This window comes from Natrix helvetica, assembly GCF_964273705.1.
Source record: "Natrix helvetica genome assembly, chromosome: 6".
In the NCBI taxonomy this organism is placed as follows: Eukaryota; Metazoa; Chordata; class Lepidosauria; order Squamata; family Natricidae; genus Natrix; species Natrix helvetica.
Window position 1 is genome coordinate 82,097,900 of NC_138553.1, and position 15,797 is coordinate 82,113,696.

At 41.5% G+C, this 15,797-nt stretch overlaps 1 protein-coding gene across 2 annotated transcripts in view; it reads left to right on the forward strand.

The window, feature by feature from the left end:
* Positions 1 to 1,702: 1,702 nt before the first annotated feature.
* LOC309394421 (platelet glycoprotein 4-like) overlaps positions 1,703 to 15,797 on the forward strand; it is a 74,770-nt gene continuing 60,675 nt past the window's right edge. The window contains exon 1 of one of the 2 annotated variants that reach the window (XM_081957557.1): positions 1,703 to 1,813. The gene's annotated coding sequence lies outside the window, so the exon portion shown is untranslated. The remainder of the gene's footprint in view (positions 1,814 to 15,797) is intronic. The other variant, XM_081957558.1, reaches the window with a different exon arrangement.

Here is a 15,797-nt window from a genome sequence, read left to right on the forward strand (position 1 = left end):
ATAAAATCAAGAAATCCCAGGGTGACTTCAAATTCCTGCGATGGGAAGCAGGAAGCAAAGATGATAGGAAATAAGCTAAAGATGGTCCTAAAAGCCAACAGCTTGATTTGTTTTTGTTTAGGAAGGGCCAGGAGATACACCCATCTTAAGATACTCCTGCCTGATTACTTATGAAATTCCAGAAGAGTATGCCAAGAGTGGTCCCTGCCTTTTTTTCTCTCTGGAAGAATTCTGATTGTTGTTGTTTTTTTCCCTGCAGGCCAAAACTTCCTTGTTTAGTTTCCATCTTCCAGGTGTAAAACAAGAAATTGTTTTCATGTTTAACTATCAGGACCATCCTGGTGGATGGTCCTGGAACCAGCTCAATAAATATCCTGTTTCCCTCAAAATAAGACCTCCCTGGATAATAAGCCCAATTGGGCTTTTGAGCGCATGCGCTGAAATAAGCCCTCCCCAAAAATATTGCAATGCAACGGCAGCCATGAGGTGACCACGCTCGCCGCCTCCTGCACCTCAAGAATAATAATGCGTCCCCAAAAATAAGATCAATTTCACGTGACACAGAATCTACATCAACCCAACTTGCTAGCTATGATATAGTGGTCTAATCTCTAATTAACTGTATCTTGTTGAGTTTTTTGTTAGCCTCATCCATCACATCATGTTACGGCTGGTATAGGTATAGTGTCTCAGCAATCATGGTTTGCAATGATCAAGGTAAAGGTAAAGATTCCCCTTGCACATATGTGCTAGTCGTTCCAGACTCCAGGGGGTGGTGCTCATCTCCGTTTCAAAGCTGAAGAGCCAGTGCTGTCCGAAGACGTCTCCGTGGTCATGTGGCTGGCATGACTCAATGCCGAAGGCGCACGGAACGCTGTTCCCTTCCCACCAAAGAGGTTTCCTATTTTTCTACTTGCATTTTTTACCTGCTTTCGAACTGCTAGGTTGGCAGAAGCTGGGACAAGTCACGGGAGCTCACTCCGTTATGCGGTGCTAGGGATTTGAACCGCAGAACTGCCGACCTTTCTGATAAACAAACTCAGCATCTTATGCACTGAGCCACGACATCCCTTTGATAATTACTCAGTCCAAAGGCTAAGAAAAGAGAAAGGAGAGGGAAAGAAGAAAGGGAAAAGGAGAGGAAGAAATGGAGGGGAAGTAAGAGTAGGAGAGAGGATAGGAAGGGGAAGAAGAAGGGAGGAGTAGGGGAGAGGAAGGGGAAGTAGAGAAGGGAAAAGAGAGAAGGAAAGAAGAAAGGAGAGAAGGGAGGGAAGGAAGTGGTAAGGTTCTTGTAAAATAAGATGAGTGTATATAGTGGTAAAAAAGAAATCTCCATCATATTGTTAATTGCAGGGGGATAAAAATTATTATAAAAGATACCACACATTATTAATAATAGTTTTGAGATTGTATATTTGTGAATGCATATGTGAGAAATTAAAAAAAATTTTTTAAAAAAAGAGATAATTGCTTAGTCCAATAATGTTGTGATTCAGAGATGGATTTTCTTAGAGCTCAAAACAAAACAGAAGAGGGTTTGAAGACATGTGGACTTCAACTTCCATGCGTGACTAGAGGGTGGAGGGAGAAGCTTTGGGAGTTGAAGTCCCCACCACTTAAAATTGTCAAGGCTGGGAAAACCCTGTGGTAGATGAAACCTAGTCTATTGATAAGTTGCTATTGCTAAGTTGTTTCAGAGTGAGGCCTAAAATGAATTCACAAATTACCAAACTGCAAGAGATTAGGTACATAATACACTGAAAGAGAGGATTAGTGCGGTTATACTGTGTGTCAGGTACTCAGCTGAGCAAAGGTAGGCTTACAACATCTGTATACTGTACTTAAAGATTGTATCAGTGATAACGTTTGATGGGAAACATGGGTGTAATTAGAGCAATAATATTTTTGTAAGTGTCTGAGATTTCCTCACAGTTTATGAGTGACCTTCCTTCTTCAGTGTATCTTGTTAGAAGAAAACATTAGTCAACGTTTCTTGAGTAAACTACTGTCTGTGGCAATGGTTGGGTCAGAATAACATCCTGGTTTATGGCTTACATTTAGCTAAACTAATTCCCTCAGTGTATCCATAACTACTACCCTAAGTAAATAGGCTGTGTTTGTACAGCAACCTCTTGGGCAGCCATGTTTTTGCCAATTTTATTAAGCAAACTTGGCCAGGATTTTAGGATTTTCCAGGATTATTATAGAATGGAATAGAATGGAATGGGAATAGGGTTAGAATAGAATGGGAATAGAATAGAATGGGAATGGGAATATAATGGGAATAGAATAGAATGGGAATAGGAATAGGAATAGAATAATAGAGTTGGAAGGGACCTTGGAGGTCTTCTAGTCCAACCTCCTGCTTAGGCAGGAAATCTTACACCACTTCAGACCAATAGTTATCACTAATAGCTGATAATAACTTTATTATAATATTATAGCCGTGCTTCTTTCTATTTTGGGGATTTTTTGTGGGGAGGAGGCATGATAGACTTACCTTATTAGTAACTAAGTTACTGAGTGTTTCAGGAGCTCTCACTAGTCTAGAATGTGTTTGTGTGATATCCTAAACCAAAATGTCAATCACATTAAAGCATGGCAGGTTGGCCAAACGTAATCCCGGTTGTCCATTGGTCTTGTGAATCTTCAAAAGGGAGTTAACTGAATAAGCCGTGTTTACACCACCCTAATATTTTAGCATATTTCCCTAATATTTATGTAGGGGAAATGGGTACCAGTAGAAGAGCCAACAATTGGGTTATAATGACTTTTCTTGTACAGGCAGTTTTCAATTTGTGACCTCATCTTTTTTGTACTGTAACGGTGACCCAAAAAATGGATGCAGTATTCCAAGTGTGGTCTTAAAGTTTTCTAAAGTGGTACTAGAACTTCATAGGATCTTGATTCTATCCCTCTATTATACTTAGTGTCCACTCTGAAGCGAGCCTGGCTGAAGCCATCTTGTCCTGCCTCACAGTGGCCACAATGCCTGAGAAAGAAGGGGCGGGGGAGAGTAGATAGCCCATCTTACAGTCAAAATAAAGCATTTTCCTGTGGGAACCAAGGTCATTGTAACAGGTAGCTGGGGAAGGAGGAGCCTGCCAGCCAAATTCATTGGACAGTGTGACTGATGGGGAGTGGGGGAAGTATTAATCTTTTAATTAGGTGAAAACCGTGGGAACTTTCAGAGTTGGTTTTCACTGGCTGTGCTGATATGATGTACCCAACAAACATGTTCTTAGAGGAATCAACATGCCTCTGAGCTCTGCTTTCAATAGGATAGGTTAGTATAGGAATGAAATAGGGAATAGGGAATAGGGAATAGGAAATAGAGAAGAGAAAATAAAGAATAGAATAGAATAGAATAGAATAAATAGAATAGAACAGAACAGAACAGAACAGAACAGAATATAGAATTCTTTATTGGCCAAGTGTAATTGGAGATACAAGGAATTTGTCTTTGGTGCAGATGCTCTCAGTGTACATAAAAAGAGAAGATACATTCATCACAAATCATAAGGTACAACATTTAGCGATAGTCATAGGGTACAAATAAGCAATTGAATCATAGTAGGAAACAATATAAATAGCAAGGCTACAAGCAACAAAGTTATAGTCATACAGTCCTAAGTGGGAGCAGATGGGTGATAGGAACAATGAGAAGATTAATAGTAATGCAGCAGAGGGGGTATTCAGCAGGTTCTGACCAGTTCTGGAGAATCGGTAGCGGAAATTTTGAGTACTTCGGAGAACTGGTAAATGCCAACTCTGACTTGCCACATTCCCCATCTATTCTCTGCCTCCCGAGTCCCAGCTGATCAGGAGGAGATAGGGATTTTGCAGTATCCTTCCCCTGCCATGCCCACCAAGTCACGCCCACAGAACCGGTAGTAAAAAAAATTGAATCCCACCATTGTAACGCAGACCTAGTGAACATTGTCAATGTTGAGGGAATTATTTTTTTAGCAGAGGGATGGAATTTGGGGAAAAAACTATTCTTGTGTCTAGTTGTCCTGGGGTGCAGTGCTCTATAGCTTCCTTTTGAGGGTAGGAGTTGAAACAATTTACGTCCAGGATGTGAGGACTCTGTTGATATTTTCACGGCCCTCTTTTTGACTCCTGCAGTGTGCAGGTCCTCAATGGAAGGCATGTAGGTAGCCATTGTTTTTTCTGCAGTTCTGATTATCCATTGAAATCTGTGTCCGTCTTGTTGGGTTGCAGAGCCAAACCAGACAGTTACGGAGGTGCAAATGACAGACGCAATAATTCCTCTGTAGAACTGAATCAGCAGCTCTTTGGACAGTTTGAGTTGGCGCAGAAAGAACATTCTTTGTTGTGCTTTTTTGATGACATTTTTGATGTTAGGTGTCCATTTTAGGTCTTGAGATATGGTAGAACCTAGAAATTTGAAGGTCTCTACTGGTGATACTGTGTTATCTAATATTGTAAGAGGTGGTAGCATGGTAGGGTTTCTCCTAAAGTACAATGGGTGAATTACTCGGAACTCTGATACTTATATTGTTATACTTAATTGTGAGTAGTGTGTGGTATAAATTTGTGGGTGAGTTCTCCCATTTGAGGGAGGAAATTTCATGGGGGGGGGGGGGAGATGGCTATTGTCCAAGGTCCTGGAGTAGGGTGTGAATGTGGTCTTGTTAGACATGTTTCTGTTTATATCGTGCGTTGTTTGGCTGGATTATTATTTTATTTACTTGCGTTGCATTCTATGTGATTTCCTTTCTATTGTGAGTCTCTTAGAGCCATGCATTGTTCAGCTCCATTTCCAAATGCAACTGAAATACAGCTGCATTCTCATTAGAGTCAGAGAACAATAGAATAAACAGAGTTGGAAGGGACCCTAGAGGTCTTCTAGTCCAACCCCCTGCTTAGGCAGGAAACCCTACACCACTTCAGACAAATGGTTATCCAACATCTTCTTAAAGACTTCAAGTGTTGGGGCATTCACAACTTCTGGAGGCAAGTAATAGTAAAGATAGGCTGAGTTTGCCTAACAATGGGGTTTTATTAAAAAGGTGACATTCGAATATATATTTGATGCTGCTGGCTAATTAAGGCAAATATCATCCAGTTTGTCTTTCAATGGTTATGTTTGATGGTTCATACTACAATATTTCAAAGGCATGAAGACAAATTAAAGGTTCCCCTTGCACATATGTGCTAGTCATTCCCGACTCTAGGGGGCGGTGCTCACTTCCGTTTCAAAGCCGAAGAGCCAGCGCTGTCCAAAGATGTCTCCATGGTCATGTGGCCGGCATGACTCATTGCCAAAGGTGCACGGAACGCTGTTACCTTCCCACCAAAGGTGGTTCCTATTTTTTGACTTGCATTTCTTACGTGCTTTCGAACTGCTAGGTTGGCAGAAGCTGGGACAAGTAACGGGAGCTCACTCCATTACGCAGTGCTAGGGATTCGAACTGCCAAACTGCCAAACCTTTCTGATTGACAAACTCAGTGTCTTAGCCACTGAGCCACCACGTCCCAGTTGAAGACAAGTTAGGGGAAAGCTGTTGGAAGAGTAATTCCACCATCGGTTTAGTTTCTGTGCCCTCATTGGCCCCATCTAAATAAATATAGGGAACGAGTTGTGGTTGTGGCTAAAACATGTAACTAGGTAACCATGAGATCGAGTCCTATCTTAGACACAGTAACCAGGTCAGTAATTCTGGGCCATCCAGGTCAGTAATTCAGGACATCACAGGGTTTGTCGTACTTGGGAAGCTGGGTCAGAATACTTAGCCACAGGAATTTGGGGCTTGCGGTCGTAAATCGAGTGTTCTGACCCAGCTTCCTTAAAAAGCAAGAAGTAAAGTCACGGCTGTCTTTCCGAAGAATATTTATCCACACGAACCTTATCTCGTTTGGAGAGCTGCCAGATAACTAGTTTCCAAACGCAGGGCAAAACTTGGCATAGAGTCTCTTATAATCACAAGCAGAACTTTTCACTCTTGACACGGCCGAATGAATGAGTTGTTTCCTACAAAAGCCTACTCCCCATTCCCCTCCAAGACGAGGCTTTACTCTAGGGTTGCTAGGTGTCCAATATTTGAGTGGACAGTCCACTTTTTTCACATTATGCTCACTATTTTTTTCCACAAAATAGTGGACATTTTTTTTAATTCAAAAGCTTTATGATGAAATGGTACGTCATCTAAAGCTGTGCAGTCTAAGAGAATAAGGATAGGAGAATTGCGTTTTGTCTTTTTTTTTTTTCATGTTAGAATGAGACAAAGATCGAATATCCATTGAACTCGATTCTCCGAAAAAAAAACATTAATCATACTCAACTGTTTCACAAGACATTTAATAAAAGCATATAAAATTATTTACGTGCTATTTTTCTTAACTCGCATTTACCTATTATTTTTATATTATACTTTTTTCTTAGTTGGATAGGTATGTTTTGGAACACTCCATAACGTCTCATCATTTGAGGTTCAATGAGGACTAGCCTCAATATGTAGAGCGCGAATTTGTCAAACCAAAGATTTCATTGAAGCATTATAAACATAAAAGTTAATCATTGTTTTTATGTAAATACTATTTTGCTGTTTGTAAGAAAATATATAATTTAATTGTAATTTTTTTTTACTACTTAACCCCCTCCTCCCCCGCTTGTCCGCTATTTTTTGGAAGCAGACCTGGCAACCCTACTTTACTCCCAAGTTGACCCTGCTTTCTTAGTTGTTCTTGTCTTCTAGCAGCTCTGCGCATGCGCACACTGGGAACAGGCTCCAGCTGTTCTTCTGCTTCACTGCTGTCTAGATCCCTCTCTGCCTCCGACGCAGAGCCCTCGTCTCAGCTTTCCTCAACCCCCCCAGGACTGGCCCATGTTCCTCCCCAACCTCCTCACTCTCCGACTTTGCTGGCCACCGGTGGGCCACAACACTGAGGACTTTATCTGTACTGTTGCAATGCACTATGTTGTTAAGGGTTGGTCCGTGAAATGGAATGCAATGTTTAACCCTTACTGTGGACGGTAGAACCAGCCAGTGCCTTTAAACCTAACAGTAACAGAGTTGGAGGGGATCTTGGAGGTCACCTAGTCCAACCCCCTGCTCACGCAGCAGACCTATACTAGGGATTAGAACCGCTGATCGAAAAGCTCAGTGTCTTAGCCATTGAGCCACCTTGGGAGATAATGCATCTAAAACAGGAGGTTTCGTGGAATACCTGATACCTCTGAGCATGAAAACTGCACCCATTTGATGTTTATCTTAACCTTCTGGAGTCAGAAGATTAAGTTTCCCTCATTAAGGAGTAAACTCTGTGCTGTGTATGTTGCATCATGCAGATTCCGAACACCATGATAACAAAACACAAGCTGGACAGAAGCCGAGTAATTGCCAAACTACAGAGAGACAGAGAATGGTACCAATATAGAATAACAGAGTTGGAAGGGTCCTTGGAGGTCTTCTAGTCCAACCCCCCTGTTCAGGCAGGAAACCCTATACCATTTCAGACAAATGCCTGTCCAGTCTCTTCTTAAAAACTTCCAGTGTTGGAGCATTCATAATTTCTGCAGGCAAGTTGTTCCATTGGTTAATTATTTTCACTGTCAGGAATTTCCTCCTTATTTCTAAGTTGCTTCTCTCTTTGGTTAGTTTCCATCCATTGCTTCTTGTCCTCCCTTCAGGTGCCTTGGAGAATAGTTTGACTCCCTCTTCTTTGTGGCAACCCCTGAGATATTGGAAGACTGCTATCATGTCTCCCCTAGACCTTCTTTCTCTTAAACTAAACATACCCAGTTCCTGCAACCGTTCTTCATATGTTTTAGCCTCTAGTTCCCTAATTTATTATTTATTTATTTATTATTCATATTTATAGACTGCCCCCTCTCCCGGAAGGGACTCGGGGCGGTGTACAGTCACTAAAATGCGTTATAAAATACATACATAAAACAGTTAAATAATAACTGTTAAAAGATAACAGAGATAATCATCTTTGTTGCTCTTCTCTGCACTCTTTCCAGAGTCTCCACATCTTTTTTTATAATAATGTGAGCAAAACTAGAAGCAATATTTTAAGCGTGGTCTTATTAAAGCTTTATAAAGTGATACTAATACTTCCCATGATCTTTGTTGTATCCCTCGGTTAATACAGCCTAGGATTGCATTGGCTTTTTTGGCTACCGCTGCACACTGCTGGCTCATATTTGACCGGTTGTCCACTAAGACTCCAAGATCCCTCTCACAGTTACTACTATTAAGTCTGGTTTCACCCAGTCTATATGTGTACTTTTGGTTTTTCTTGCTTAAGTGTAAGACTTGACTTTTCTCTACATTGAATTTCAATTTAGTTCTCTGCAACAAGGAGAAAATAAATAGTAAATAATACTTTTGAAAACCAAATGGCCCTATGTATACACTTTTTTTCTGGGATCTGATATCAGATGGCCTCATATGATTGCAAAACAAAATTGCCCATTATGCAAGACATGGCTGATGCCTTAACCATGTTATTATGGGTTATACAAGGAAGCATAATTAAAGTTGGCGATACTTAGCCAGACCAAAGAAAACAGAAAAAATAAATCCTGGCATAGAGCAAGAACAATGTATGTTCTCTCCAAATTCAAAAGCAGCTTAGACACCTATCAAGGTTATATTTAAGTTGGGATCTTGATATAAGAATGTGTTGATAGAAATTAAAGCTTTTTTTTAATGTTGTAAGTTTTTTTAAAAATTCCCAGTATAAAAATGGAAATCTTGCAAACAGTATATTGACTTTGGGTCAAATCTTTTTAAAATAGCATTAATGATAATAATGCAAATAAATATGCATAGTTCTAATCTTCTATCAGGGTGGCTCAGAGGCTAAGACGCTGAGCTTGTCGATTATTAGAAAGGTCGGCAGTTTGGCGGTTTGAATCCCTAGCGCCGCGTAATGGAGTGAGCTCCCGTGACTTGTCCCGGCTTCTGCCAACCTAGCAGTTTGAAAGCACGTAAAAATGCAAGTAGAAAAATAGGAACCACCTTTGGTGGGAAGGGAACAGCGTTCCGTGCGCCTTCGGTGTTGAGTCATGCCGGCCACATGACCACGGAGACGTCTTTGGACAGCGCTGGCTCTTTGGCTTTGAAACGGAGATGAGCACCGCCCCCTAGAGTCAGGAACAACCAGCACATATGTGTGAGGGGAACCTTTACCTTTACCTAATCTTCCAACTTCAACAGTATTGGTCTCTTTCCATAATCCTTTATCATTTTTCCAATAATTCATTTAAACATAAATAACATTTATTTGTGCCCTTTATTTATTATCCTATGCTAAGTAGTATCATTTAATATTTTAAGAATTACTCTTTATTCCACCAAAGCTTCGAAATTCCAAATGTGCAGGGTTACTAATAAAAGTATTAACAATATTTAGTCAGTTCTGGGAATGCATCTCAAAATCCCTACAACTTCAAATCCTTACTATTTTAAATTCACAATATACTTTAACACATTATTGATATTATTAATGTAATAAATTACCTAATCCTAAATTCCCACCTATGGGGCACATTGGTTCAGTGGCTAAGACACTGAGCTTGTCGATCAGAGAGGTCGGCAGTTTGGCAGTTCAAATCCCTAGCGTTGCTTAACAGAGTGAGCTCCCGTGACTTGTCCCAGCTTCTGCCAACCTAGCAGTTCGAAAGCACTTTAAAAATGCAAGTAGAAAAATAGGAACCACCTTTGGTGGGAAGGTAACAGCGTTCCATGCGCCTTTGGCGTTGAGTCATGCCGGCCACATGACCACGGAGACGTCTTCGGATAGCTCTGGCTCTTCGGCTTTGAAACGGAGATGAGCACCGCCCCCTAGAGTCGAGAATAATTAGCACCTTTACTTAAAGTCCCCATGTACTAATCATAATTTAGTGGGGTTGTAGTAAATATATATTGTCTATTATTATATATACTACAATTTAGCCTATATCTGTTTCCCCATTTTATTAATATATTAATTAAAGCACAACTCACTGAGACACATTGTAATTTCACATACACTGATGAAATAATAATAGGCAAGACAAATTTTCTGATCCCTTCCAAGGCTGCTGAACTGGAATAGCCAATTCCTGTATAATTTTCGGATTTATAAAAACAAACAGGTAGCCATGAATTGGCAGCCTGGAGAGTGTGAATGAGGACTTTCTGCCCAGAGGCGAAATCAATCATCTCCGTTCACGTGTTGGATACGGTTACCAAATGGGTGTGCAAGAATTTTGTGCAATTCTGACCTCCTTTGTTTGAATATCAAGCTCATCGGTGGAAGGCGGCTCGCATTCCTCTTTCACAACCAGATTTTTTTTTTGGGGGGGGGGGAGGAAGGGTATTTCAATGGTTTACAAACTCTTCCATTTTGCTAGTCTTGCTGGGCTAAGGTGGAGGTTGAAGCTGTTATCTCTTGTGCTCTTGTACTTGAAAAAGATGCAGAGGACATATTGGGGTCAGCATCCAGCTTGAACTCCAGGTGCATTCCATTTCTCAAAGTCTTACTGTTTATTGAACATGCTGCATGGTAATGTTGAAGTAAAACTTATTGTGGCCCGCCAGCAGAGCTGGTAGCAGACTCGGACAGTGAGGAGGTTGGGGAGGAACCTGGGCCAGTCCTGGAGTCTGGGGAAGGCTCTGATGAGGGCTCTGTGTCAGAGGCAGAGAGGGGGCCAGGGCCGTCTGACAGTTATCAGCTGCCTTCGGAGTCGGACATCAGTGAGGCAGAAGAACAGCTGGAGCCTGTTCCCAGTGTGCGCATGCACAGAGTTGCCAGACGAAGGGAAGAGCTAAAGAACAGGGGTCGACTTGGGAGTGAGGTCACAGGGGGACAATGAATGGTCCTTCCCAGGGGAAATAAAAGAGGAGCGAAAGGGGAGTGGAAGTTGCAGGAGACAATAAGTTCACTTAATTGGTTCATGACTCTCCTTCCAAGCAGCTGTTGTCGCCCGCCAGCAGCCAGTTGAGCTCCCACCCCACTAAACTGTTTTCCAGCTCTGTCCTCCTGCTTGGGGCAACAAAAGATCAGCTGGGAGGCAGTGGGGGCAATGCCAGCCTCTTTGCCAATTCTCCGAATTACTCAAAATTTCTGCTACCGGTTCTCCAGAACTGGTCAGAACTGGCTGAATTCCACCTCTGGACTGGAGGCTAAAATGTATGAAGAACAGTTACAGGAGCTGGAAATGTCTCCTCAAGTGAAAAGAAGGACAAGGGGTGTCACGATAGCAATCTTCCAATATTTGCAACCTATTCTCCAAAGCACATGAAGGCAAGACACAAACCAATGGGTGGAAACTAATCAAGGAGAGAAGCAACCTAGAACTGAGACATTTCCTGACAGTTAGAATAATTAACCAGTGGAACGGCTTGCCTTCAGAAATCATGGTTACTCCATCATTGGAGGCTTTTAAGAAGAGACTGGATAGCCATTTGTCTGGAATGGTATAAGGTCTTCTGACTGAGCAGGATATGGCACTATATGTCCAGGGTCCCTTCCAGGGGTGAAATCCAGCAGGTTCTGACTGGTTCTGGAGAACCGGTAGAGGAAATTTTGAGTAGTTCAGAGAACTGGCAAATACTACCTTTGGCTGGCCCCGCCCTATCTATTCTCTGCCACCTGAGTCCCAGCTGATCGGAGGGAATGGAGATTTTGCAGTATCCTTCCCCTGCCACGCCCACCAAGCCACACCCACCAAGCCATGCCACGCCCACCAACACGCCCACAGAACTGGTAGTAAACATTGTTGAATTTCACCACTGATCCTTTCCAACTTTTTCTTTTTCTCTCACTCTACCACTCTCTCCCTCCCTCTTTCCCGACTCCCTCTCTCCATAATACACACACACAGACAAACAAATACAAAAATTTGAAGGACTATTCTTCTCAGAATATCTGTTCAATTAATGGCTTATGTTGCATCATTTTATTCTTTTTGATTGCATTGGCCATCTCTTCATTGGCTTTGACTTTCCATGTTGCTTCATCTTTGAAATAAAATGGCCCATATTGGAAGAAAATACATGAGATGCTTTTCCATAGAATTTGAGGAAGAAGAAGAAGAAAAAAAACTGGGGAAGAATTGGACTAGCTTGTAATTTTGCTTTCTGCGCTCTGTGCTTTCTGCTGGGACCGAGGGAATGAAAATAACTGTCTCTCCTTTTACAATCTAGATCTAAGTTTTACATTTTCACGAGAAAGAGGTCAGGGAATCATAGTTAAAATCATAGGGTTGGAAAGGGCCTCGGAGGCCTTCTAGTCCAACCCGCCAACCCAAAGCAGGAGTCTTACATTGGATTGGACTAGAAGACCTCCAAGGTCCCTTCCAACTCTGTGGTTATTTTGTAATTCTGTTGCTTTGTTATTCTGAACAGAAGTCTGAAGGAAAATGCTTATGCAAAACCTAGACATGGAAATTTGTTTGCAGTAGTTAATATGCAGTGATGAAACTGAGAAGAAGGGTGGAAGCTGGGCCTTGGGAAATTATCCCTTCCATAGAATTTGACTGTCACTTGGCTAGAGAAGACACATTTCTTCATGTAGCAGTAATATATCATATTAAAAGCACACAGTGACTTTCCTTTATGGAAATTTCTCCTCAGTTCTAAGTTGCTTCTCTCCTTGATTAGTTTCCACCCATTGCTTCTTGTCCTGCCCTCAGGTGCCTTGGAGAATAGTTTGACTGCCTCTTCTTTGTGGCAGTCCCTGAGATATTGGAAGACTGCTATCATGTCTCCCCTAGTCCTTCCTTTCATTAAACTAGACAAACCCAGTTCCTGCAACTGTTCTTCATATGTTTTAGTCTCCAGTCCCCTAATCATCTTTGTTGCTCTTCTCTGCATTATTTCCAGAGTCTCCACATCTTTTTAATATTTATATTTATCTCTTCTTGAAAATCTCCAGTGTTGGAGCATTCACAACTTCTGGAGGCAAATTGTTCCATTGATTAATTGTCCTCACTGTCAGGAAGTTTCTCCTTCGTTCTCTCCTTGATTAGTTTCCACCCATTGCTTCTTGTTCTACCCTCAGGTGCCTTGGAGAATAGCTTGACTCCCTCTTCTTTGTGGCAACCCCTGAGATTTTGGAAGACTGCTATCATCTCTCCCCTAGTCCTCCTTTTCACTAAACTAGACAAACCCAGTTCCTGCAGGAATTAAAACGGAATTGATTCATCAAGTTTTAAGGAATTGAAAAGGAAAAGAGGAACAGAGACCAGTTGACATACACACATGATTGTGCATTGTGAAAAGAAACAAGTGTCAAGGCATTGTGTTGGCACATTTAAAAAATGATTAAGGGATTTTGTCCAAAGGTCTATGAGGCAACAGGAAAGTATGTGCTATTTTGTCCTTTCTCTTTTGGCTAATTTCAGCCAACAATCAACGTTTGCAGAAATGCTTCCTTGAATGAATCTAGCAAATTATAGAAGAATAGTGTAGGTGGAAAGATATTGTGCAAATATTGCTCATGTTTAAGGCCCACACAATTTTTATTTAAATATAATTAGAGATTTAGGCTAACACTTGAAATGGACTAGACCAGAGGTCAGCAACTTGCAGCCCTGGAGCTGCATGTGGCTCTTTCCTCCCTCTGCTGCGGCTCCCTGTCGCTGGGGGGCTTCACAGTTGATAGGGCTATCGGTTAAGATAGGTAGAGGAAAAAGGACACCGGTCTAGGAGGAGACTCTATGGTGGCGGAACCGGACTTCCAGTCAGAGAAGAAAAAAGACACCGTGCTAGGAGGAGACTCTATGGTGGCAGAACCGGACTTCCAGTCAGAGAAGAAAAAAGACACCACGCTAGGAGGAGACTCTATGGTGGGAGAACTGGACTTCCGGTCAGCAGAGGAAAAAGGATGCCACACTAGGAGGAGACTCTATGGTGGGGGAACCGACTTTCGGTTGGCAGAGGAAAAAGGACGCCATGTTGATCATGCTACAACGGTCATAAGGGTGAAAACCAGTCCTTAGTCACTTTTTTTCAGTGCCAACTTTGAACGGTCACTAACTGAACTGTCATAAGTCAAGGACTCGCTGCACTGTAGCATGTACAGTAAACGAAGCTCAGAATTTTAGGCCCTACCTGAAAAACCCCAAAGGCATTTTAAAATCACGAAGTAATTCTGATGAACAATAAAAGGTGAAATGTTTTATAGGTGGCCTTCACCCCCAGCGAGATTGGCCAAAATGTTCCCCAACAGACCTGTAAGTGGCTGGAAATGCAACGATCAACAAAGGACCTTCTATCACATGTGGTGGACTTGTCCCAAAGCTAAGGAATTTTGGGCAAAAATTCGAAAATGGTTGGAGGATGTAACGGAACAAAAAATTGACCTGAAGCCTGAGCTGTTTCTTTTGGGAATAATAAAAGGAAGTATAAGTAAAGAAATACAATATATTATGCTCCACATAACTATCACAGCCAGAATTACATTCGCTCAAAGTTGGAAACAAAAAAACCGTCCTCTCAAATGCAGAGATCATAAAAAAAAAGGTGCTAGAATGCAGGGAAATGGATAAATTAACGATGGAATTAAAGGATAGAGAGGAAACAGAGTATTATAATACATGGAATAGATGGTATAATTGGCTCGAAAAGAGCTGTAAAATTAATGCATAATGATTGTATAGAAAGTATAACAAAAGGAGATGGTATACATTCAGAAATCAATAGAGATGTAAATGTTGCATATAGGTTGTATATATCCTAAAAATAATAATCGTGAAACAAGGAGGGATATGTATGAAACAATAGGCCGTAGAATGGAAAATTAGAAATTAGAAAAAAGGATACCGATAGTGAAAAGCTGTAAAAGTGTATGTAATTGTGATTTTAATGTTTAAAAATGCTGAATAAAAATGATATTTTAAAAAAAGGTGATATGTTGGCACCCACTTAAAAGTAGTTTCTGGTTTATTTATTAGATTTACACCTTGCCTTTGTTTTCTGCAACGATAAACATTCTCTTACATTGACACAACAACAACTTTGTGAGGTGGGTTGGGCTGGGATGCGGTTTGGCCCAAGGATATCTAAACAAATTCATGTCTCACAGAACTCGCCTTCTCTCTGCTGTAAATCCACAATAATTAATCCCTGCACCAAATGACTCACTTCATATTTTTGGGGTGTTTGTTTGTTTTTACAAGCAACAACAATGTCGAAATCAGTTTTATCAGGACTCACAGCAAGACTCACAGCTCTATGGTAAAGGTAAAGGTTCCCCTCGCACATATGTGCTAGTCGTTCCCGACTCTCGGGGTTTTTGCTCATCTCCATTTCAAAGCTGAAGAGCCAGCACTATCCGAAGACGTCTCCGTGGTCATGTGGCCGGCAGGACTGAACCCCGAAGGAACACGGAACGCTGTTCCCTTCCCACCAAAGGTGGTTCCTATTTTTCTACTTGCATTTTTACGTGCTTTCGAACTGCTAGGTTGGCAGAAGCTGGGACAAGGAACGAGAGCTCGCTTCATTATGCGGTGCTAGGGGTTCGAACCGCCTTTCTGACCGACAAGCTCAGCATTTTAGGCACTGAGCCACCACGTTCCAAAGCTCTAGGTGTGTAAAATAAAAAAAATCCCCACCAGCCATTGGGATGCAACAAATGAAGAACTTGCACGCTGCAAAGAATCTTCTGAAGTAAACCATGGATTATCTATCGCAATGGCAATAAAATGATGATAAAAGTCTCACGGGAGTGAATCTCATGCTGCTTTTGGCCGCTGTACAAATATTTCTTTGCATACATAGCCAAGAAGGGTTAGAAAAGCCAAGAAGAGTGATTCACATTCAGGTAATCAACAA